This window comes from Oxyura jamaicensis, chromosome 4 (genome assembly GCF_011077185.1).
Source record: "Oxyura jamaicensis isolate SHBP4307 breed ruddy duck chromosome 4, BPBGC_Ojam_1.0, whole genome shotgun sequence".
NCBI classification, from domain to species: Eukaryota; Metazoa; Chordata; class Aves; order Anseriformes; family Anatidae; genus Oxyura; species Oxyura jamaicensis.
The window spans coordinates 56,321,057-56,345,012 of record NC_048896.1 but is presented as its reverse complement, the minus strand read 5'-3'; the positions used below and the strand labels follow the sequence as shown (position 1 = coordinate 56,345,012).

Here is a 23,956-nt window from a genome sequence, read left to right as displayed (position 1 = left end):
TTGGCACATACCATAACAAATTCAAGTTCTTGTAAGAGGTCTAAAGTTAAAAAAAATGTGGATGATATGTATACACGATAGTATAATAATACTATGTGATGAGTACAGAATAGCATCATCCAAAGACAATGAGAAGCTTTGCCATATTATGTACTCAAATATTAGCAAACACCAGAACTACAGTTACCATGCAGCCTTTTTTTTGGGTATGCATTATGACACTAATTATATGATCATGTGCTAATTTTTTCACAGTCCTCTTGTTTAAATAGAGCAGCTCTGGTGATAATCTAAGCTCTATAACACAAATAGCTATTCTCCATTTCCCTTCTGCTTCATTTGTCATTGGAAATAGAAAACAGCATGTGGAGCAGGAAGAGAAAGGAGAATCTGGCAATTAATACACCTGAAGAATACCCAGGTAAAACCTATGCTTTTACTCCTGCCCCACATATTCCCTGTAATTCCAGTTTCAGCTGCCTGTCACCTGTTTTGCTGACACACTGTGTATTCATTCACGGTTTGGTGCAGCCAGTGGCACTTGTACATTCAACTTATTGAAGTGCTATATATTAAGTACTCTAAATCTCAGACCTTTTGCATGTTAAATTAGGTGCTTGCAATTAATGGGTAGTTTTAGCATTTTTACACCTCATTTTTTCTCCATAAAACCACATTAGTTCATTCACACATGGGAATCCTGCCCAGCAAGTGTTCCTGAAAAGCAAGAGGGTTCAGTGCTGGACTGTACAAACCTTGTAGGGATGCTGGGCACACGTCTAGGCCATGCTGTATCAAAACTGGAACACCTACACCACTGGCAGTGGTACCTGTACCTTTTGGGTTACAAACTTATGTTTTGATGGACAGATTTATTTCAGTGTAATACTGTCCATTCTAGACAATGAGACAAATGGGGGGAGGAGGGGAATATAGTGATATTCAAATTGCATGCCACAATGAGAAAACAAAACCTGTAATACTCATATAAGGTATTATGATGCTCCTCAATTCTGTATACTTGACTTTGCAATCATAGTAGGGTTAATCCAACATAGTTGGACAGAACATGGACAGACACATAAACATTCTCATATATGAGTGTCAGTAGAAACTGTATGCTCAATGCACTTGTTTCTAAGAATGTTTTTCAATAATAAATTAATTTCATTAGTCAGCATCCTTAAATCTTTATATTGCACTATGAGAAAAATACTTTTAGTTTGAATAACTGTTAGAATTGCTAATGATAATTTACTAAATATTGACCATTCTCAAAGCTGAAAATGATTCAGAAGCAACCGACTGTTTTATTTGTCAGCGAGACGTATTAGGGCAAAAAAGCCTCCTTAAAACAGGCCATTAATCCTCATTAGGTTGAAGAACTGTCAGCAAATATCACACAAAATACAAGGCTGTTGTTGCTAGAATATTTAACAGGTTCAGGTTCTTGTTGTCCCAAATTTGGTCACAAGAGAAGGTACTCTGTCCAATTAGTGAAAGGTGAAGACGGCTGGAAGCGCGAGTATGTAATGCAAACACACTTAAAAGGATGCAGGTTTTTTGATATAACACATCAGAACAGCCATAAAGGATCTAGTAAAAATTCCATTCAGCCAGTATCCTATTTCCAACAGCAGCCCCAAAAGATGCAGAGGGTGAGTATCACTATCGACTTGCTGTGTTCATAAACTGTTTGTAGTTCAGGGATTTCCAAGAGTCACCGTTAAAGGCTTACTAGTTCACAGTCTCCCATCTTTCAATAATGTGCCCAGTAACTTTTCTGTGCACGCTAACCTTCCTGTCACACTTTCTGAGGAATACAGCGTGATAATGCAAAATAAGTTGTGCACAGTTTCATGCCAAGTTTCAAGATTAGCTGTGATGCAGAACAGATGAACTTTTGAAGCAAAATTAGATAAGCTCCTTAATTAATTGGGTGAATTTAGATTCCTTCAAAAAGCTTAGGAGGTTGTTTAAAACCAAGTAACGAATTCTGCAATAGAAGTAGACATGCACTGTCAATGCTAAAATTAGAAGGAAAGGTGAAAAAGAATGTCTCTTATGATAACAGGAAAAAAAAAAAAAAAAAAAAAAAAAACAGAATTAGTAATATTATGATTAATTTCAGTAAGCTACAGAAAGGTCAACAACTTTTGATAAAAGCAACTTAAAAAGTTCCAAAATCATTTCTTACTTCTGAGAGCTACAGACATCCAATGCAAATATAACTGCTGTAATTTCTGTTCCCCATCCCAAGACAAATTACTTTTTAGACAACACAAGGAAGTTTCTATGATACACGACTCTACAATACCTGTGCAAAACCAGAAATGAGAACTATAGATCCTTTTTAATACATCAAGGCTGTTGCCTCCATTGTCTAGTAGCACGGACTGATAGGAACACATAAAATGAAAGATTTGGCACCGAGACTCTGACAGCTACATCACATACAACTCAGAGTATTTTTTTTACTTTCGACTAGCTGTACTGGGAGCCTTGCAGAAGACACTGTACTCAAGAAGTAATTGACCTTGAGCTGTGTCTGTTCCTCTGGGCCTTGTACTTGAGGCTCAAGAGGCCTGTACATTAGCATGGAGTAGCCTCCATAAGGATGGTGGGCTCCGGGCCAGCCTGTGCTGGGTGCTGGTGCATGTTATAACAGAGGTAATGTTTCCAGCCTGTCAGGAGAAGACACGTGATTGCTTGCACCTTGATTTGAACAAAACAGAAGGCACTGTGACACAGGTGGGAAGAGGAACCCCTCTACACAGATAGATTTGCACAGTGTGCTATGGGAAAATTCCATCCAAGGTCCGTCCAGATGCCCAAACGCAGGATGCCCAGCATCTGAACGGACATAAGATATACCTACTATCTTGTTAAAACAGTTTTTCAGCACGCCGTTTGTTGACAGGCCTTTCTTATTGCAATCCAGAAGAAACCCTGCACCAGCTTGCTCTCTCCCCTGCCAGTGCAGGACACGAGCTCCTATGGACCAAATGCCCATTTAGTGTCTGGAGTATATTGAAGCCCCAGTGCACAGCTGGTTTCATTTCATCCCAAAGAAAGTGAGTTTGTACACTCCGAGTGAACCATGCATGACTTGAACAAAAACCCCAGCAAGTGGAGGTGATCGGCGCATTCCTGGTCTGAACAACACAAATATAAATGCAGCCCTGATTTAAGATCATTGTGGAAGTAAAATGTCTATACCTCATGCACAAATACTGTGGAAAAAATTCTAAGGAAAAAATGGTAAACAAGACAGAATATGGGAAATTAAAGGGAAAAGGCAATTGATTTTGCAAAGGGCACTTTACAAGGTTAGGTTAGACAGCTTATGACAAAACGCAAAAGGGAAGTAAAAATATGATAAATAAGAACTAGAAAGTAACTTTATCAGATAGCACCAATTGCTTTGTGTAAGCCTTGTATTATAAAAGCTGTAGGACAAATTCTGGTTCAACTTGCACCTACATAAAATCATACATAGGTGCGCAACTTCTCTGGCAACCTGTCTCCTCAGTCCTACCCCAGTAATTTCCCTCCAGAGAAGTTATCTCACAAAACTGCCGCTGCTGTTAGCTGCTGCAGATTTTGAGCATGGAATACTCTTCTCTTGTTGATTAAAGAATTTTGCAGGAAACCCACTGTTGCTGAATCTAAATGTGTTTGATTTTTAGGTCATTCTAAGTTATAGATGCTAGATTATTATAAGTTAAAGGACCACATGCACACTGCTCCAGCCATGTCAGGCCCTGCTACTGCATGTAAGGGCTGACTCTGAGGCTGAGTGCTGCTGGCTTCAAAGAATGAATGCTTTTGAAGTGGGAGACACATACTAGTTTTATTGCCCAATTAACTGAGCTGCACAAGTACACACTTGACTGTCTACAAACAGCACTGTGCTGTCACAGTGCAGGGCTCAGAACTGTTAAGATGAAAATCAAGAGGGGATATCAGTTTTTTGGTTTGTATAATCTGTAACTTAAGTAGTTTAGAAAATGGACCGTATCACATATATTCAAAACAGGAGTCACCACCAATTATAGTACTGTTTTGAGTAAATCTTTAAAGTTACATTCCTTGAGAAACATAAGAAAAGGAAATGTGTGGCCACAGGTAGCTCTGGGGCAAGACGGAGCAATGAAGATGATAAAAACAGTAGAATCTTTCAGACCAGATGAAAGTAACTTCCTGTGAAAAAAATTCCTTGGTAAGCAGCTGTAATGCAAGACAATGAAATCAAAAGGAAAGGAAGGACTGATTTCTCCAGAAAGATGACTGTCTGTTCAGATGCATGAATTTATGGCATGTAGTGAGGCTGAGCAGTAACAAAAGCCACAAACTGCAGTGAGTTGTCAAGGTGAGTCTGCGGGAAGGGACTTTCATGATTTAATTCAATAAAAAGTGAGAGGGAAGGGAAGAAATTACACATGAAGGAAATTTGAAATGTCTGAACAATGGCAAGAACAAGTACTGAGTTTGTTAACAGAAAGAAAAAAGAATTTAAAGAACTGTCAGTAAAATAATGCCCATGTACTCAATCACAACCCAAATGTTTTCTTCCTTCATCTAAATATTCAAGGGCCTTGAAAGAAACTTGGAAAGGCCTTGAAAAAGATAAAACTGAACCTTGAAATAATCAATAATCAGATGTCTTCATATACACTCCATTGCTTTAATTGTTGAAGGTTAATCAAACTGTAAAATAGAAATGAGTAGCTCAAACTCTGTAAAGATGATGTAAGAAAAGTTTATGAATAGGCTTTTGAAGGGAGGTGTTCCATCTGTTTTTGACTATCTACCTTGATCAGGGAGTTAGGTGGCTGAGGAATGGACAGTGCACAGGAAATTCTTCATTATATAATAACTTGTTAACATGGGTTTCAGTTATTTGTGAAAAGTCCAGGGAGACCTTGTCACCCAGGAATTTTACAGACTGTCTTTGAAGTGAATTGATATATAGATAGGAAAGAAATTAGAAGGAACAGCCAAACTTTATTGACTGAAGCTTTTAGCAATCCTGTGATAAATCTTGAAAAAATCTTGCTCTCCAAGCTTACACCAGGCTGTCCTTGCTATGTGATGGTGTTAGGAAAGCAAAGCCAAGATTACTGCAAATCCAGGAGAATAAGCCAGAGGAGACTGATTGATTAAACACATCATTGCCCCTTCAGGGAGGGCCAAACTGCAGTAAGATCACTGCAAGAGCAAAGTGGTAACTTAAATACTTCTACGGGAGGACAGATTACTCTGCTACAAATGAAATTGCAATTCTGTGAATGCACCAGAATGATATTAAAAAATAAAATCTAGCAGTCTTGTTCAGAAATCCTAGCCTGCCTTTTAATCAATCTTGTGCTCTAATGAGCTGTCTCACTCTTACCTCTCACAAAAAGCATGCACTTCACTGGTGTTCTCACTTTCTGCTCCTGAAGTACAGTCACTCACATCTGTCGTTCAGTGCCTTAGATTCAACATCAGCACTCAGCAACAGGTAAATCTCTCATCTCCTGTACTGTTTTTCCACAGGTCTTTGCCACGAGGACCATGCTACCACAGGTTATAGCTTCTAATACTTCAATCCTCATAATGCTAAAAGGAACTCATTCCATAAGGCCGAGGAAAACATAATCTTGCATGCCCAGTGATTTACCGATGACTGGCTGGGATTTCAGACACACCCCATGGTGAGGTCCCCAAAAGCCAGTTCTGAGAGTGACTTATCCCTGCAAGATAAAATTAAACAATTCAACAACTGACTTGTAGAACTCATATAGATACACCTAATTTTTATCAGAACATTTTCACAATCCAAACCCAAGGAGATTTCCACCATATCCAAGTCACTCTACAGCTCCCCACCCCCCTCCCCGCCCAGTTTTCTTTCAGCAGTTCGGGAGAGGGTATTTCTCATTCATTCCTAATGTGGGCTGGCTAGACTAGAACATGAACATTTTGTTCTGATTCATTACTAGAAACTAAGTTTGCAAATCATACATTACTCTGCTATCACAGAAACTTTTAACTGCACTAGAGACTAATTGTGATCTCCATGTTCCTCCTTCCAGGGGATGAGGATATTTCTAGTTCTGAAAAGCAAGGAGGAAATATGACAACCATGCTTTTATCAGCAGCTATATTTCACTGAACAGCCATTTCCCTGCTCTCCTACACGGAAAGATAACAAAGCACTCACAACACTGTCTGCAGACACCACGAGCATTATTTTGCTTAAGCCCAGAGCTAATCTCAGCAGCTCACCACACCCCCGATGTTCCCAGTCACACAATGGTATGTCCTGAGTTCCTGAATCCAAAGACGCCACCACGATGATGGCATTTCATCTCCTGCCTACAGACTTCCCTTCACACAGCTACTGCTGAAAACTGACTGCTATAAACTCCAGATAGTGCAACTAATTTCTCCATGGAGAGTTCAGATCTCTCTTGTAGCAAGCTGGCAACGTCACTGTGTCCAGTGTCAGCCTGTAAGTTGTACAAGTGGAGTCCAGAATCAAAAGGGCTCTGAAACACCAGTGAGCCGAAAGAGCCACAAATTCCCTTTTCAGTGCTGAAAAATGTTAAATCATGCTGTTGACTCCTGGAATGGTTTCCCTTTTTCATCTAGCCTGTGCAGTCGTTTTGAAATATGGGTAAGCTTACAGATAAACCTTCTGTAATGGGAATGAAGCCCTTTAAAAAGTCTGCAGACCTGTGAGTTTGGGGGGAGTTAGTTCTGCAGAATTTCAGACCCCTGCAATACCTTTTCATCCAAGTGAATTCCTGTCGCGTTGGTTGTGCGTAGGGTAGTTTCTCTCTCACAGAGTAACTGCCATTTATTTTGTTTTCATTTCAGATTGGTAGCCTTCAGGTTATCCTAAATCATCATCTGTCAAAGTACTGATTCCTTTTCAGAGGTGTACTGAGCACCAAGACATCTCCTAGATGTAAAAAGGTTCCTTCCAAGTCTCTATGAACCTCTGAAGCATGGCCCAAGCCAAAAAAAAAATAATAATAATAATAAATTAATATTGCTGCAGGCCATATCCTGCTGTGAAAGAATCTATTTCTTCATCCTTTAAAATGATTTGATCTTCAATGGTCCACAGAGAATCTAAGGCTGATAATTTTTCCCAAAGATGTGCACGACTCCAGAAACGTCCAACAGTGCAGTTACATTATTCTGACAGATTTCCCCAGTGACCTGAAAAGCTTATGCCCTCTTTGCAGCTGTTTAATTAGACAGCCCCTGCTCCACATACCCAGTTTGTGCAGGCCCAGCGTTAGCAGAACTCACATCTTTGTTGTGCTGGGGAAAATCATTCTGATTCCCAAGCAGAAGGCCCTGAACCACTGTGTTGCACCTCACTTGAGCATTCAGCATGATGCTGAAGTACCCTGAACAGGACCATGACTGTCTCCAGATGAGCATTTTTCTGCCAGATGGTACTACTCATCACAGTTACTTCTTGCAGGGCAGGGATATTCAGCAACTGAACACAATCCTGGTGCCGCTCAGACCTACGCAAACTTGAGTAGGTGCAGGGTGCAGTCCCTTGAGGATTTTTCCTCTTAAAATAAATCTTCTCTCACTATGAATCCATTGTAACTTCTGAGCCTTGTTTCACCTGTCAGATCACCCACCCTAGCAATTAAAACCTCTAACATGGGCAGCCCTGCATATTTAAGAGTTCTCTTTCTCCCCTTCTTTCCTTCATCTTTCAGTTATCAACATTTATCCTGCTTCACTTCATTTTTTCCACATTACTGTACTTTCTCATCTTTAAGAACAAATTTCCCTGTCTGCACAATTTGCAAAACTAACAGGAATCAGATGAAAATCTGCTTCTGTCTTCCCCTACAACTGCACTTACAAGGCTTACAGCTGTCTAAGTCCCTCCTCCCCAGCAGCAGCTCCTGCCAGCCCACGGTGAACTTGCCAGCCCCTGTGGACTGGCACGGTCCTCCTTTCCCTGACTTCAGCCAAGCACAGCCCAAGGATCGTGTCCTTCAAGCTGTGCTCAGCAAAGCATTCTTTAACTCTCAGTCCCCTAAGAAAGAGATGATACACATTGAAGGAGATATACTAGCTTTGGGTTCGATCCCAGGAGACACAGAGCTGATCATATAAATGCTTAGAACCACAGAGCCTCTCAGTGTTTTGTTAAATTGGACCCAGAGTAGTAAAACATTTTATTCCAAGTGCATTTTCATACACAAACACATGCTGCACTCCTCTGCTCTTTTAGAGACTTCTCTAATACCGTGTTTTAGTTCTTGTGTTCTTAAATAGAGCTTTCCTTAATTTCAGCATAAAGATTTTGAGAATCCTTCTCCTGGCTTTAGAGAGGGTATTACATAATTTTTTTCAAGTTTAAAGAACTGCACTGTTCAGTAAATTCAGCTCTTCATACTCCAAAATTACAAGGATAAGTTACATCATGTGAATTATGAAGTGATAATGTCTTTAGTTCTGCCCCAATCAGAAGTGTAACTGTTTAAGGCTTGTAATAATCATGTTCAAACATATTCAGATTATAATTACTTTTCTTCTGATAATGATAGCCCGTCTGATTGGATGATTACCTATTTGACTTTGATAAGTCTCGAAGGTCAAAGAAGATAATTACAGACATCTGTTTTCTAAGAAAAATAAACTCTTGGAAAATAATATTTAAAGTGACATCTGCAAATAAGTGTTTTAGAAGCATGCTGCTCATGCAAAAGGCACAGGCAGGCAAATAAAACAACAAAAGCAAATTGTTGAGATACCAAGTTACCACACTTCCTTTGTAAATAATGTGCAAGTTTTCTTTGGTTACTTATATAAGCGTAAATAACTTGTCTGATCAGAATAGATTTGAGCAGGCATTAAGAATAGAAATAAATGAAAGAAAAATAACGCATGTTCTATACATCTTTAAACCATTCTTGTAGGCATCATTTGTTTGAAAAATACAGTTATTAAATAAGAAAGAATCGGATGATGTATACCACCTCTCATTATTTCTAAGGAAAGAAGAGGAATACTGTTCAGAAGAAATAAGCCAACGTATTTTAATGTCCTAACATACAACGATTAGAATCAACTCACTTCTTTAATTTGAGCTGTCATGCTCTCCAGTAGCCAAAGCTGTACTGAATACCCATTAGTACCAAGGCTACTACTGCCTGCTGAAGCATTAATAATTGCTAAACAAGCAGATCTAGAGCAACAGTCGCATAACATTTGTCTCCAGAAGAGGCGAGAAAAGAGCTGTAGGACCCAACATGGGTTTTCTAGAATAGAAATGCTCTTTGCTCAGAGAGATGCTTTCCTTTTGCCTTGTATTGTCTACAGTAAGTTCCTCTCCTGTCACCTGATGATAAAAATGCCATCAAACCAAAATTTTCTACTCAAACTAACGATAAGGTTTTCATTGCCAATCTTCACCTGGCATTGTCTACATCAACAAAATCCTGCTTTTAAATAGCTTTCCTCCTCAGCAGGCACTCAAATGGAGTGCCTTTAACAGGAACTTCTGCACTGCTTTCCTTGCTTGGCTGGCAGCCTCTACAGAATGCAGATTTCAATTTTTTGTTTGTTTGTTTGTTTTGTAAATATAAACAACATACTTAACTTTCTGGATGTTCTCCAGCCATGAAGTGCTGCTTTATGTTGTCCAAAAAAAACAAAAACAAAACAAACAAACAAAAAAAAAAAACAGAAACCACCAAAACTTCCTAGAGCCAACTGTTGACATTAGACACCTCCTATTCTTTGTAATAAAGCCGTAATAAGAAAGCCATAATAATATCAGTTTCAGCATAGTTATTGTAAAAAATCCAATAGATTGGTACACACCATCATCCATTTAAATTCATCTGCAACCCTTGTTGTTTTGTGAAACTTTACCTTGAGGTGAAATTCCTAAATTCTTACACTTAGAATATAAGCAGTAGAAAGTAACCAAGATATTATAACTTATCTGCCAAACTAGTCTCCAGAGATAGGATGAAATCAAGTTAGAATCACTGTATCTTGAATAATGCAGTCAGCTGGGTTAGATGATTGCGAGGAGATAAGGATCTCATAAACTGAGAAACATCCATTTTAAAAGAGATCATACTGAGGAAGACAAAAAAAAAAAAAAAAAAAAAAAGACTATACAACAGAATGAGGAAGAACACAAAACCTTGCATGGTGAAAATGCACCAATGAGTGTTCTGTCTTAGGAGGAAATGCAGAAGATGATGATGAAAGCTATTGGAAACATTAAAAAGTGAGGATGCAGGCAGCTGGCTTCAGAAGGCTTGCATCTTTGGAAAAGCAGCTAGATGGGTTTCTAGTTTGTATGTTGAAATAACAGAACAAAAGATTGATGGTCTAAACATTTATAATATATTTCCAAAAGTATAACCACACAGTTGAATTTAGCTTTAAAGCACCAAAAATGCCATAATCTGAAGATAAACAAGGAGAAAATATGGGCAAGTAGGTAGCTTTTTTCTTTTTTACTTTACTTTTTAAAAAATTTCTGAAAATCTGAAGGTCTAAAAATCTTGGCAGCCACACAATAATGGCTAGAGCCTTTTCAGCTAAAGTCTCATTTAGAGTATTGTGCTATAGCCCTCCAAATTATAAGACACCTGTTTTTTAAAATAAAAGACTATCTGTTGTCAAGGAAATGAGATGCTGAAGAAAAGTGTACTCAAACTTTGTTAACATATGATAATCAAACAGATATTCTCTTGCAAGTGGGAAGATTTTTTAAACAAATGCAAATGAGTATTTGATAATGTTTAGATGCTCTTCCTGTTTCAGTACTTAAATGAGAACAAACACAGATGAATAATGGGATGGATTAACCCCAAATAAAACTGGTATTGTACAAATGTACAATAACAAACAGTTCTCCAGAGAGGTCTAAACAGATGCACCAGACACATGATAGGAGAAAGCATGTTCTCAAATTAGAGAAAGGGATAGGAGGACAAGATCCATTAATGACCTTGCCCAAACTCATACTTAAAAATTTTATTATTATTTTTAATCAGGGAAGCAGTTTGAATTTGTCTTCTGATTTTCTAATCTCTCAATCTCTAGGAAGCATTTCCATTCTCCTGCTCCCAGAATAGCACTGATCAAAAGAAATAAATAACAAAGAATATTATTTTTGCCACCACAGCTCTACTATGGCAAGACAACAATGACCTGTAATGCAGTCAGCAGCAGGCTAATGCTACAGTTTATATCAGCAGAGGTACTAAAATTATACCAGCCATCTTTGTGTGCAGTGGCACTTCTCATTGTATCTGCCCATTTTCTGATCTCACCAGCTTTCATTTAACTAGATCATGGCTTTGAGGTAGGTTTAAAAGAGCACCCAATGGGCTGGCAGACAGCAGACTGAGGGGAAAATCTCGTGCTGTTCCTCAGCTGCCAGGATGAAAGCAGGAAAGAGAAAGAGAATGAGAGAGAAGCCTACGATGTCATACATCTTCCTCCCTGCCCAAAGCAAGTCTTAAAGCACATCCTTACCTTATTACATAATTAGTCATATTACTGTTATGCCAAACAGTGCAAGACACAAATAGAAAGCATTCATCTGGTGTACCCATGTTTACAGAAGGTTACCAGCTGTGACAATGTCCCCAGGCGCACATGTGCACTTAAAAAAAAAAAAAGCAACAAAAAACCCTCGAGGAGCATTTCAACAAACAAGCACACTGATGTTTTTGTTTCTTTGTACTAGTTCTCAAAATGTTCCAGCCGGGCACAACATTCCAGCGCTCCAGCCATGACATGAAAGTAGTACACATGAGATCCATCCAGAGATCCATACGGGGTGTATCTACCTAACAGTCGTATCCAAACCATCATTTTGTCACTGTCGGTGTTACTCTGTCCTATGACTGTATTGGAAAAAAAATAAATAATAATAATAATAAATAATAATAATTTAAAAAAAACGAACAACTGATGCACCTCTTCAAATCATGGGTCAATACTGACCGTAAAAAAGTCACTTCCTAATGGGTTAAATGTCACTCAGGGCAAGAAGCCTGCTCACGTCTTCAAGCAGACTTTGAGCTGGCTTTTCAACGCAGGGAGGGGAAAGGAGTTATTTTACAACCAAACTGCACTGTTAGAGCATAAGATAGGCAGTGGAAGCGAGACTCCTGAACGTGTTTTCACTCTTTCTGTGCAAAAGAAGCAAATACTGCAGAAACGAGCAAGAAAATTTAGTTCAAACTGGATTTGCAGAAGCGCTCAACACTGGTCCATTTGATGTTCTGATACACAGACATAAATATATAGTCAGTAAAAATGATTGCATTTTTATACTATCTATCTGTAGGCAAACAATTGTGCTTCAACAATATAAACAACGTATTTTAGCTGGCAATAAAACAACACATTTAAAATATACATATGGGAAAGTTTTGAATCGCTTTTGGTCAAAGAGGAATGGCTCTCTGGTAATGAGTAACAAATGGCAAATCCTGGGTCCTGAGGCAGATGGCCATGGCAGTAACTCCACAGAGAAGTGTAATTCACGTACACTTGGACATTGCTGTTCCTATTAAAATTTTTACTGAAATATGAAACCCACGTATAAAATAACCCCAACATAACTCAAGAATCAAATGTTAGTGAAGTCTCTCAATTAGTATTGGAACTATGGGCGAAATTAATGGGCCACTCAAGAAGCATTGCATTATTTTAACTAACCAAACATTATTTCACCTCATGAATGTTTATGTTTTTTTCCATGAGCGGTCTAAGTAACGTATAGGAACCTGAGATCACTGAAAATATTTGAGAACAGCACGTTAGTATGATGTAACACATCCAACAGGAAAGGAATTGCCACTTCTCTAATGACTGCAGGAGACCTCATCTGATTCCTTGGATTGCAAAAACTTAACCAGGTAACACGAGAGGTTATTGTGTAATCTATTACCTTGCTTGGCAGGTTAGATGGTTTTTGAGCATCCAAATGAGAGCAGAAGTTGTGAAACTCTGAGCAGGACACGTTAATTGCAGTACGTATACACTGTGTGAGTTAAGAAGCGTTCTGCAGACAGGTAGGGCAGGTCCTCCAGGGCAAAGTCTTTCCTCACTTGAAGTCATGTGTGTCCTGGCTTTCCTGACTGCCATGAACAACAGGAAAATGGACACGATGCAAAAGGCTGTTTGTCCTACAGTTTCTGGGAACAAGTGAATTAAATGCCATGATTTTACTCCACTGAGCCTGAATGACAGAGGTGCTTCCATCAGTCTCTTTTAGAAATTACTCATCTGCATTTGGGGAGCAGTGTGTATACACAGGGCTCCTCATAAAGGCGCACTACAGACAGAAAATGTCTGCAAGTTTCATGAAGCAGTCACAGGCATTTATTGAATCTAGTTTTCAAGACCTGTATCTTTACTTCCCTGAGCTAATTTATTTTAGCAACAGATGCTAGACATGATAACAGTCAGCAAAGTCAAACCTGCCCTGAGAAATGGGAAATTACCTATGAAAAGACACAGGACTACTAGACTCAGTGATACTTCCAGCTGTTAAACTACTTCCTGGAGACAGGACCATGAGATACCAGGTGTGATGCAGAGTGCCACAGAAGACAGAAACAACAGTGGGTACCTCACCGCTGGGAAAACATCATAGCTGTGCTGAAGTGACTGACCCAGAGAGAAGTAACTCAGCCAAACACAACTGGTATCACTGCCTTCCACTCTTCTTCGTCCCACAGAGCATCTCCCTGTCTGCTCCTCCTCCTGCTGACATCACCCAGTGCTCTTCAAGAACAGAATGAGCCGCCACACATTTAAACTAGCTTTTTTATTGTAAAAACATCTTTCAAGTAGCAGCTGCTTCTCTGCTACAAACACAACCTGCCCATTTCGATTCCTGAGGTTTCCCAGTTCTCTTCCTGCCTCCTCTTCTTGTGCCTCACCAAGGTGCTCTGTTCTGGTCACACTGTGATGCAAGACTGCCTGCCTGTATTCCTGAACTTGCTTCCCCTGGTGACTAGATCTCCAAAGATAGCTGCAACGTATCAGCAATATTACCCCACTACCTTTCTCCACAATTCCCTTTAAGAAGGCTCTCCCCTTTGGTGACTGAAAGAAAAGCTTTGACAATGGTCAGACTATCAGCGTGCTGCAGATACCCCATGGCATGTTGTCAGCATTATCCCACTGCTTCCTCATGAGTCCTCCTCTTTTTAGTTTGTCTTACCTGCACCCTCTTTGGAGCTGTGAGCTTTTTGTTCTGATTTGTATAGCAGCAAACACTGAAATCCCGATCTGTGGATCAGGTACACAACATAAATATCAACAATAACAAATCCACAAAGGTTGAGAGGTTCTTTGAGAAACTACTGTAGGGGAGAGCCTGGGGAGCTGCCAGCAAGCTCAAGTCATATCTGTAAGGTGGGCTGCATTTATGTAAATTGTGCTGGCGTGCTCCATCATTTCTAAAGGACATCAAAATACTTCTAGGTACCATTTCAGGAAAAATGTTAGAGACATTTTGGCAAAAACTAGATATATTTTAGAGTTAAAAATTAGGAAAAAAAACAAAACAAAACAAACATTCTCAAGACATTCTCCACTCAAAAGTCCAGCCTGGAAAGGACCATTTTGTACAAAGAAGTAATGATCATCCCTATTTATGCTTAAATGAAAGCATGCTGAATGACTACACTTCCTTGTATGTTTCTAGTTTCTTTAAATTTTAAACAACTTTACAGTATCTTAAGTGTTCTTTTTTTTTTTTTTTTCATTTGTTTTACCTTTTTGCTACAAGAATAAACTAGTTAGTTACTAAGCATATCCCTTTGTCCATGAATTTAAATCTTATCTACTAAGGCACATTAGCTCAAGAAACAAAGTCGACTGAATGCATTTCTCAATAAGCTTTGGAAGACACAGAAATCAGAGAAAGCATTCAAAAATTCTATAAATCCAAGCATCTTCCTTCCAAATCTCTTGCTAATTTCAGCAGTTTTCTTTCTTATATGTAGTACTGTGGGGCTTTCCAAGATACATCATGGCTGTTCTCCTTACCCCTCCCTAGTCTTCCTGCATTCCTATTTCCCCCCCACACACACACCCTGTCACTGCCTGTCCTCATGCAACAGAGCAAATATAAGTACGCGGAATTCCTCAGAATGCCTTTCTCTGACTGAGCTACCGTGCTGGGTTAGAAAGGGTGGCTCTCTAACCAGAGCAGCTCATCAGCCAGGTTATTGAGCTCTGTTCGCATCCCACTCTTAACAGGTGCAATGTTCCCTTCTTCTTCATACCACTGTTTTTCTTTCAGGAAAGGAAGAAAATCGTAAAAATCACCCTTTTAATTATACTGTCCCAAATGACTTATGACTCCAAACACCACTAAAATTGTTTCCGAAACATAAATTAAGTCCTATTGCCACATTACATGCAATACTCAGCTAGTGAAGCTGCATACAATACAACTGCCAACGTATAGAGAAGAAAGCGCGTGCCCTCCAAAAAAGCGGTCAGAGGAAAACTACGTTAAGACATGGCATTTATGAGATTTTTGCATTAATTATCCCCATATTTAATGAATGACCACATGCTCGAGCTACCAGAAAATAACTGCGAGGATTGCCTCAGGTCTGCACAACACTAAGAGTCCTAAACATAGTGACCTTATATGACTGAATAGTGACTGACCTACCTCCAAATACAACAGTCTTATGCTGAACATGGATATAAAAACAATGAATCGTCGGATGTTGATGGTTTTGCCTCAATATACATACTGAGACACAAGGAAGGAAAAAGTGAGAGCGTATGTCTGAGACCACTTGTGAATAATCCATGCTCTTGGTGGGACTGAATGACATTAGTTGCACTACAGCAAGTGATTGTCACAGCTTTGCAAAGAAACTCAGCTTCCTGTGTTCTACCATCTTTATATTAATAACTTCTTAATGCTATGTTCTTGCTTAGAAAAAGCACAGAACAAGACCTTGAATCCCTATTATTTACTCGTCTATCCCAAGGCCTGACTTTTCAAATCTGTGTGTACAAATGACAAATGTATTGCTTACTTGAGCCTCATCGCCAAAACTGATTTAAATTAGAGATGCATGCTATAGATATTAAATTCATAAGATAAAAATGCTAAAATTAAATAGGGGTAAACAACAACAAAAAGCAGAGCTAGAAATGCTGAGGTTTGACTTTCTTGACTCCACATAAGTAAGAACTCGTTGCTGAGTTTTATTACTCTGGCACTCCTGGAACCAATCAAACATTCCCTCCAAAATCAGGAACTTTTATCAATTTGTTTAGTTCTACTTCCTATTCTGTTCAGAAATACATTCTCTTAAAAACAAAAAACACAAAAAATGCAGTTTAGGAATACCTACAAAAACTTTATATAAATATTAGGGGTATTACCAGGATGAAAAGCAACTGAACTACACTTGAACTTTGCTGACTCATCTATAGTAACTGATCATAGAATGGCTCAGGTTGGAAGGGACCTTAAAGCCCACCCAGTTCGAACCCCCTGCCATGGGCAGGGACACCTCCCACCAGACCAGGTTGCCCAAAGCCCCATCCAGCCTGGCGTTGAACACCTCCAGGGATGGGGCATCCACAGCTTCTGGTGCCCTGGTTTACCCAGTCCAGTGCCCCACCACCCTTATAGTAAATAATTTCTTTCTAATATCTAATATAAAACTACCTTCTTTTAGTTTAATGCCATTAACCTTTGCCCTATCGCTGCACTCCCTGATAGAGTCCCTCACCATCTTTCCTGGAGGCCCCCCTTTAGCACTGGGTACTGACGGATGCATTCCTAGTGTGCCATGACTACACCGCAGAACGTGTAAGCTTAACTCACCTTTGTGAACTACCCTCTGAGCATATGGAAATACTCATTGCCTCATTCACAATTTAAAATCAACGACATTATATCAGGGCAACAGATTAGTAAAACATACTTCTCCATTTGCTGCTGGTAATTGGAACTAACCATGCTCTCTGATGACCCAAGCAAGAACTGTCACAGCATCTTCAATTTATAAGAAAAAAAAATAAAAAATAAAAGAAATTAAATAAGTAGAACAGTCTCTCAATCAGACTTCTTTTCCAAACAAACTGCTAGAAACACTTTCCTTTTTTAAAAAAATGAAAACACTGCCCTCCTTTGGACCAGACATCAACACTCTTCAGCTAGCTCAGAATATAAAAGCAAAATCCGCTTCTGGAGGGTCGATGTCTGACAGCAAGGCATCAGATCCTTTTGCTGATTCCTATATGAAGTCCATCTTACAAACGCCTTACAAACTACACACCACGTTTTGTTATAAATCACAAGGTGAAAGAGCTTTCTGGTTTGCTTCTGTGAGATACAGAGAACCATTTTAATAACCCTCACAAAGCTGTAGACATACTGAAAGAAAAAAAAAAAACAAAAACAAAAAAATAAAAAAAAATATGTATCTTTACAAAAAAGTATAAAGTTTTGCCTGTTATTTCTAGATGTACATAAATACAGCTTACTTAATGTGTAAAAAATCAGGTGAAAGCTGGAAGCTAGATAAACCATAATTAATCAAATCAGAAGTCAGAGCACCATCAGTGATCAAAATTTAGGAAAAAAAAACAATGGTTTAAAATCTTATCTAAAAGATAACACTCTCTGTAAAATAAAATAATCATGCAATGTTTGCCATGAATCTGTAGGCAGAATTATTTATTGAATTCAACACTATGCAGTAGTCTTTGGAACCAGCCCCAAACTGAAAGAATGGGCATACTTCTGGACATTTTTGGACATTACTAAAAGGCTTGGCAATGTCATCCCTACTTTAAATAGAGGGTATAATTTGCATACAAAGCAGTGGCCTTTAGAAAACATGTAGGTATCCCTCTCAGCTAATGAAACAAAATAGCTGTAGAGATCTGGTTTCCACACACATGTGAAGTATACAACGCACAGAGCATGAATAATTAGCATAAATGAATGTCAAACTCATCACTGAGGACAGGCTGTTGATTTGGAACGCTGCTGGAGGAGCGTGGGAGTCACTCCGCTGGGAACTAATACGCGGAAAGGGACTGAAGTCTAGTGGGAAAGTCAAAGATGAAGGGGACCTTCTGTGAAAAAAAGTATTAAGAGAAAAAAAAAATGTTTCTTTTTCCCTTTGTCAGGCAAAGACACCCTCTGACAGTTTGATCTGACTAATGAGAAAAAAGTGCTGTTAGAGTCACATTCTGAGAAACGGCTTCATTTTTGCACAGTTCTTCCTCAGTGTTTGTGAAAGACAAAACTGAGTAGGCACCTCAAGATCTGGCTCTTCATACAGGGGCAGGATGTAGAGAACTAACAAGCCCTCCTTTACAAACAATCTACAGAGCTTAGAAAAGTTGTTTATCCATTAATTTCTTATACAGGCAGGCTCAATCTTCACTTGCTGTCTGAAATTGCTCAGCTGGATGCCATCTCTAAAGTTACTGCATTTCGTTACCAAAGGACAGAACTCCTAATGTAATTATAAAGCAATTCGTTATCTTCCACTACAAGGGCAGCATTTCATGTTAAGTTGTTCGGTATAATTTCCCTAAATATACAGCCAAATTCTCTTTTCTCTCCCCCAGGAGCAAGTACCAGACTCTTGCCTTGTATTTATGATCAAAGAGGAGGGAGCTGCGAACCACAGCACAAAGGTGAGCTACTGCCCATCGAATGATAATAATTTGCCCCCGTGGGAAGCAGACTACTACACTGTGCCTGCCAGAACTCGGCAGGAGTCAGGACTTGCGCTAAGTGTCTGATGATGGAAACAGGGTCAGGTAAAGAGGGCTGAGAGGGAAAGAAAAGGTAAAGGTACTCAGAAAGAGAGATGGAGCAGAAGCACAGGTGGGGGTAAGCATGGAACTGGGATACAGAGAAGTAAGCGTGCAATATAACGAGGCAAGGAGGGGAGAAACAGATGTCACAGCTCTGCTTTAGTCCACAGAAATATTTTGTGTGCCCAGGGGTGTTTAGCGCTGCCCTGTATTCGGCTAGGTAGAAAGTTCTGTGACTAATCCTGTGTAACTACATTAAAGGTCTGATCCCCCTCAGTGGCTAAAACTGCATCTCCTCAAGTGAAACAGAGCAGACCCAACTCTGCAGGAACAGCTGTATTATTGCCATGTTCCCTGGCTCTTTACTGTGAGAGAACAGCTTTCAGGTCCATCCCACGTTACAAAGAAGCTTCAGCTGGGGTGCAGAACAAGCAAGACTTTTTGCTGCTGCTGCTTCACCCGGTAAACTTCGTGGTCCATAATTCCACCGCGAGACGTGCAACGTCTGAAAACACCTTTTCCATCTGTTGGCTTTTGGTGAATGTTTTGTTAACAAGACGTTTGCATGCAGCATGTAGGTACTATTGCACAGGGCTTGCAGCTAGCTCTCGGTAAATGATACATTTCAATTTCATCTTGGCCTGCATTAATATAATGGGGCATTTCTTCCCGCATCCGGTCTTGATCTGGTATGCTTTCATAATATCTTTGCTTTGACTCTCTATAAAAAAGATTTGCTTGGGTCTGAAGAGATCTTAGAAGCATTAATGCTCATAGTTGAAGAATGCATAGGCTAATAAAACAATCCCAATATTTATTATTTTTTGAAGCTAAATCATTTACAGAATAGCATTTTTGAATCTTTGGGTTTGGCAATACTGTCACAGCTTCATTCCTTCCTTCTTAAATAATTTACTTGGCATGGAAATTGAGTTTGTTCATACACACTGTTTTCTCCTTCCCCCTTCTACTTCCAGCTTTCCCAAATCAAAACTGGAAACCTTCATTCCACTGTGACAGGCTTCCCACCCAGGGAAGCTCACAAAGGAACCCCCCCGAAACACAGATATAAAAATCACTACCTCCTAACAACCTCTTCCACAGTCTCAAAAGAATTAACTACAAATAAAAGAAAGAACCTTAATAAAGTATTTTTCAAACACTGAGATACAGGAACAAAGTAAGCCCACAGCCATTTAAATGTTATGACTCATGAAATATGGCTTAAAATAACAGATTTTTTCCTTAATACTTCCTGATATTTTTCAGTTGTGTTCAGCTTCTTCCAGGGTTTACAGTTTTAAAGTTTTAAACCTTATCACTAGTCTTGCATTTTTTAAAATTAAATGTAAGATTCTTACAATTTCAGGAGCTGAACTTTTTAAGAAAACACCAACTATTGCAAGACTTGCAATAAAACTAAGATCTGGCAGTAATGCTGAACGACACTGAGCACAACTCTATTAAAGTCACCGGGATATAGCCCCTTTTGTAGGGGCTAAAATGTACCCAAAAATCTCTTCCTGCTCTAGAAACTGTTTTTTTGTTTATTTGTTTTTTCCATGTGTGAGGTCTCTCCCTGCTGTGATTCCTCTGCTATTGTATTATTATAAGAATTATTGATCATCAAGTCCATTAAAAGCATTTGTCACTTTAAATAATTCATCTCTCTAGTCTAGCTTCAGCCACAGATGCCATCAGCAATAACCTTCCAGGAGACTTATACTAAAGAAAAACCAGCATAGCTGCAGCTTAAATAGACAACATTCAGGAGCAAGCAAGACAAAAATGGTTGAGCAACCATGTCACATGACTGCAGTATACTGAGGATTTCTGTGAAGAGCATTAAATAATCTCAGAGTTTTACAGACCAGATATGCAACAACAGGAAATGAGAAACCTTCAAATGAGGCATCAGTATGAGAATGTCAATAACATTTGTAGAATACGTGACTTTGCAAAACAACAACAACAACAACAAAGAAAGATTTTACCCTTCTCATTGTCACTCTCAGCATCTGATTGCTGAATGACCAAATCTGACTGCTGAATGACTGACACCTCACTCTGCAGTGCTCTGCTGGCAGCTCTGCAGGCAAAGTGTGGCAGCCTGTTTACTTGCCTTGGCAAGTGTTTCAGGTATGTGACAGACCAGAAGGCAAACAGCAGCAGAAAAACTGACAAATGACAAAATTCCCTTGGTGCACAAAGTCAGCAAGGCCAGCATATGCTGTTCCACATGACCCTCTCTTTAAAAGCCTGCAGCAACAGCAGGCATCCCAGTCAGAGTACTTGCAACGAAGCTGATCAAGCCCCAGGCAGACAGAATTTAGGCCACAGACCACAGCTGGATTTTTAAAAGTAAGAATGAAATGGTAAAATACTTCAAGCTCCCTTATTCTTCCCCGCTAAGTGCTAAGATTCATGGAGAAGATACAGAGGAGCCTATGTGCTGACACACTGTTGGAATGCAAACCGGTATCTGTCTCGCCACTGCAGCACTGAGCTTAGTAAAAGCCAACTTCTTGTGCTCCTGAAGTTAGCAATACGTCTGAAGCCAGAACTGAAATGTGTTGCTAGAGCTTCTGTATTGAGATCTGCCCAATTTTGTAATTCTCTTGCATATTAAAATCTATTATTAGTTTGTTGTTTAACCAACAATTAAATTCATAAACTGCTTAGATCTCCCTCACCCATTTAATGATGGCAATTTTAATGGCTACACATTTAAAATCTGAAGTATTTTCCATTTAACTGCACAGTGGAACAGAGGAAGCGCACAAGTTAGCTGGTTACAGACCTGGAGGACTCCAGGAAGGACTGAGAAGAGGGAAAAGTTCCTACGTTCTGACTGGCCGCACTCACTTCAGAAGGACTGTAGTGGTTGACCACATCAGAGAAAAGCATAAGGATCCATCAAAAGCATAAGGAACAGATACCCTGGAACAGTGTTATGTGCTGCCCAATTTTCTGCACCAATGTATTTCAAGGTGGTGGAGGAAGCATTTAGCATGACTGTAGAGTGATGAAAGAAAAAAAATGCTTATTGTCAGTTTCTAAACTGGTACTCTCCAGTGAGCTAACTAATAATTTCCTAGTATCTTTAATGAACACAATGAAACAATTATTACATATGGAGAATTTACCTGAGCCAGCTCTGTTCCTGAATTAGTTCCATCTCCAGAATTGTTGATCAATGGAGTGAAGCAGAATGGGCCTTCGTTCAGAGAAAAGCAGACTGATGATCCCTAGATGTTCCCAAAGTCCAATGAAAAGTCCCGTTCTGCTGCATGTTGCTCGTGCCGAGTCACCTAGTTAAGAATTATGAAAAGATGTATCACATGAAAGAGAAAGGAGAGGGAAATGGAACACACAACTATAATGCCCACATTAGCAAAATATAGATCAGCTCAATAATTGCCCCTTCAATGTCTAGTTTTACAGGAATTGTAATAGATTAAAACTTCAAGGAGTATTTGATGTACTCTGGAGCAGTCCTTTATTTTTATTTTTATTTTTCATTTAGTGGGCAAATATTCTTCAAGTCTAGACAGACACATGACAGGAAATCTGAGAGTAGAATGGGTAAGTGTGAAGGAAAGTAGGTCTATTTTAAGACACACATACCAGATGTTATGAACAAGTTACTCATTTTCAGACAGCAGAGGTTCAGATCCAACTTTAATAAAACTACTCAGGCAGAAAACATGCACACATTTATCTAAACTAAATGTAATAAGTGAGTGGGTCTGAATGCAAGTGGGCAGTTGTCCTGGATGGTTTCCAGGTGGCCAACTGTCAGTGCAGCTCCAGAAGCAGCATTTGCAAACGCTGATACTCATTTGCATCGCATGCCCTCAGAGTGCATCTCTAAATTTGCAAGAATCTGACACAACATAGCTTTTAAATATCTTAAACTGGGGTAAGTGCTGAGGCAGGAGGAAAAGGGGGGAAGAGCATATACAACTAGGAGACTTGCCGACGAGTATTAATACACCTCGGCTTACTGGTTAAATCTGCAAATGACACATTTAATACACTTCTGTCACCACCCTAGTAAACTGTTGTTCTGCAAGTAGGTTACTGTCACACAGTGTCAGTCAGACTAGCTTGGAACATGCCGTGAATTTACTAGCACTAGCACTGCTTTATTAGCATGCACTGGACACGTGCCACAGTTCCTTTCTAAGTTCATCAAGACAGAAACACACTGGCAGCTGTCATTTCCTAACAAGGCACATATTTTTAAAATGTTGTGTTTTATATACTGTGTGTAGCTGATAAAGTGGATGCATTTTTAGAATGTTTTGTGTAAGAAAAATAACTCCAAACACTTTGTTGTATGCAAGAAAATACTGGCAAATTTATACAAACGTGTATTACACATAATACAGTCGGAGTGGGGTTCTATTCCCTTTACTCACAAATTCTTACTAGAAACAAATACAATGTTTTTAAACATGCCAGCTAAAAGCAGGATTCTCTATCTCCTAAGGATACAAAAATCATTTTCCTACTTCAGAATCCCCTAGTAGCTTACTCCATATACTGTGCTGTTGACATCATACACATCCATGTTTGCAAAGCTTATTTTTATATTGGACTCTTGATCAAATCAGCACAGCCCGACAGAACGTCAGCCACAAGCTGTGTTACAACACGGATCTCCCCTGCCCAGAGGTTATGTCCCACTATTCTCTGAAATAAACTCATTCCTTCAGGGTTTCTGTGACTTCACAAGATTTTTTTTTCTACTACTGACAGTGAAAAAGCATTAGAGCAACACCAGGCACCTCTATACAATTACACCTTTGGAACAAGGGGTCAGGGAGGTCTTGCTGAGTGGTATGGACAGCAAAAATGTCTCTCAGCTGACTAACCTCCTGTCTCTGACCCCACTCTTCCCTCTTGCCTTTCCAAGATAGAAAAGTATTTGAAATAGAAGCCCTGAGAAGTGTTTCTGAAAGGTACCCCAGCTGTGGACTCCCAGAGATAACAAATCAGCACTGTAACAGGAAACAACTGAGGGAGGCGGAGTGGTTTCTGAAAGTTCTGATGTTACAGCTCAGTTCATAAGAGCAAATTAGTGCTGGGCCCTACATAAAGTAAGCTCTATTGAAAT

General features: G+C 39.4%; 1 protein-coding gene across 1 annotated transcript in view; it reads right to left on the bottom strand.

The window, feature by feature from the left end:
* MAML3 (mastermind like transcriptional coactivator 3) overlaps window positions 1–23,505 on the bottom strand; it is a 284,897-nt gene extending 261,392 nt beyond the window's left edge. The window contains exons 1-2 of the mRNA XM_035323721.1: window positions 23,396–23,505; window positions 21,981–22,145 (exon numbers count right to left, since the gene is read on the bottom strand). The gene's annotated coding sequence lies outside the window, so the exon portion shown is untranslated. The remainder of the gene's footprint in view (window positions 1–21,980; window positions 22,146–23,395) is intronic.
* Window positions 23,506–23,956: the final 451 nt, after the last annotated feature.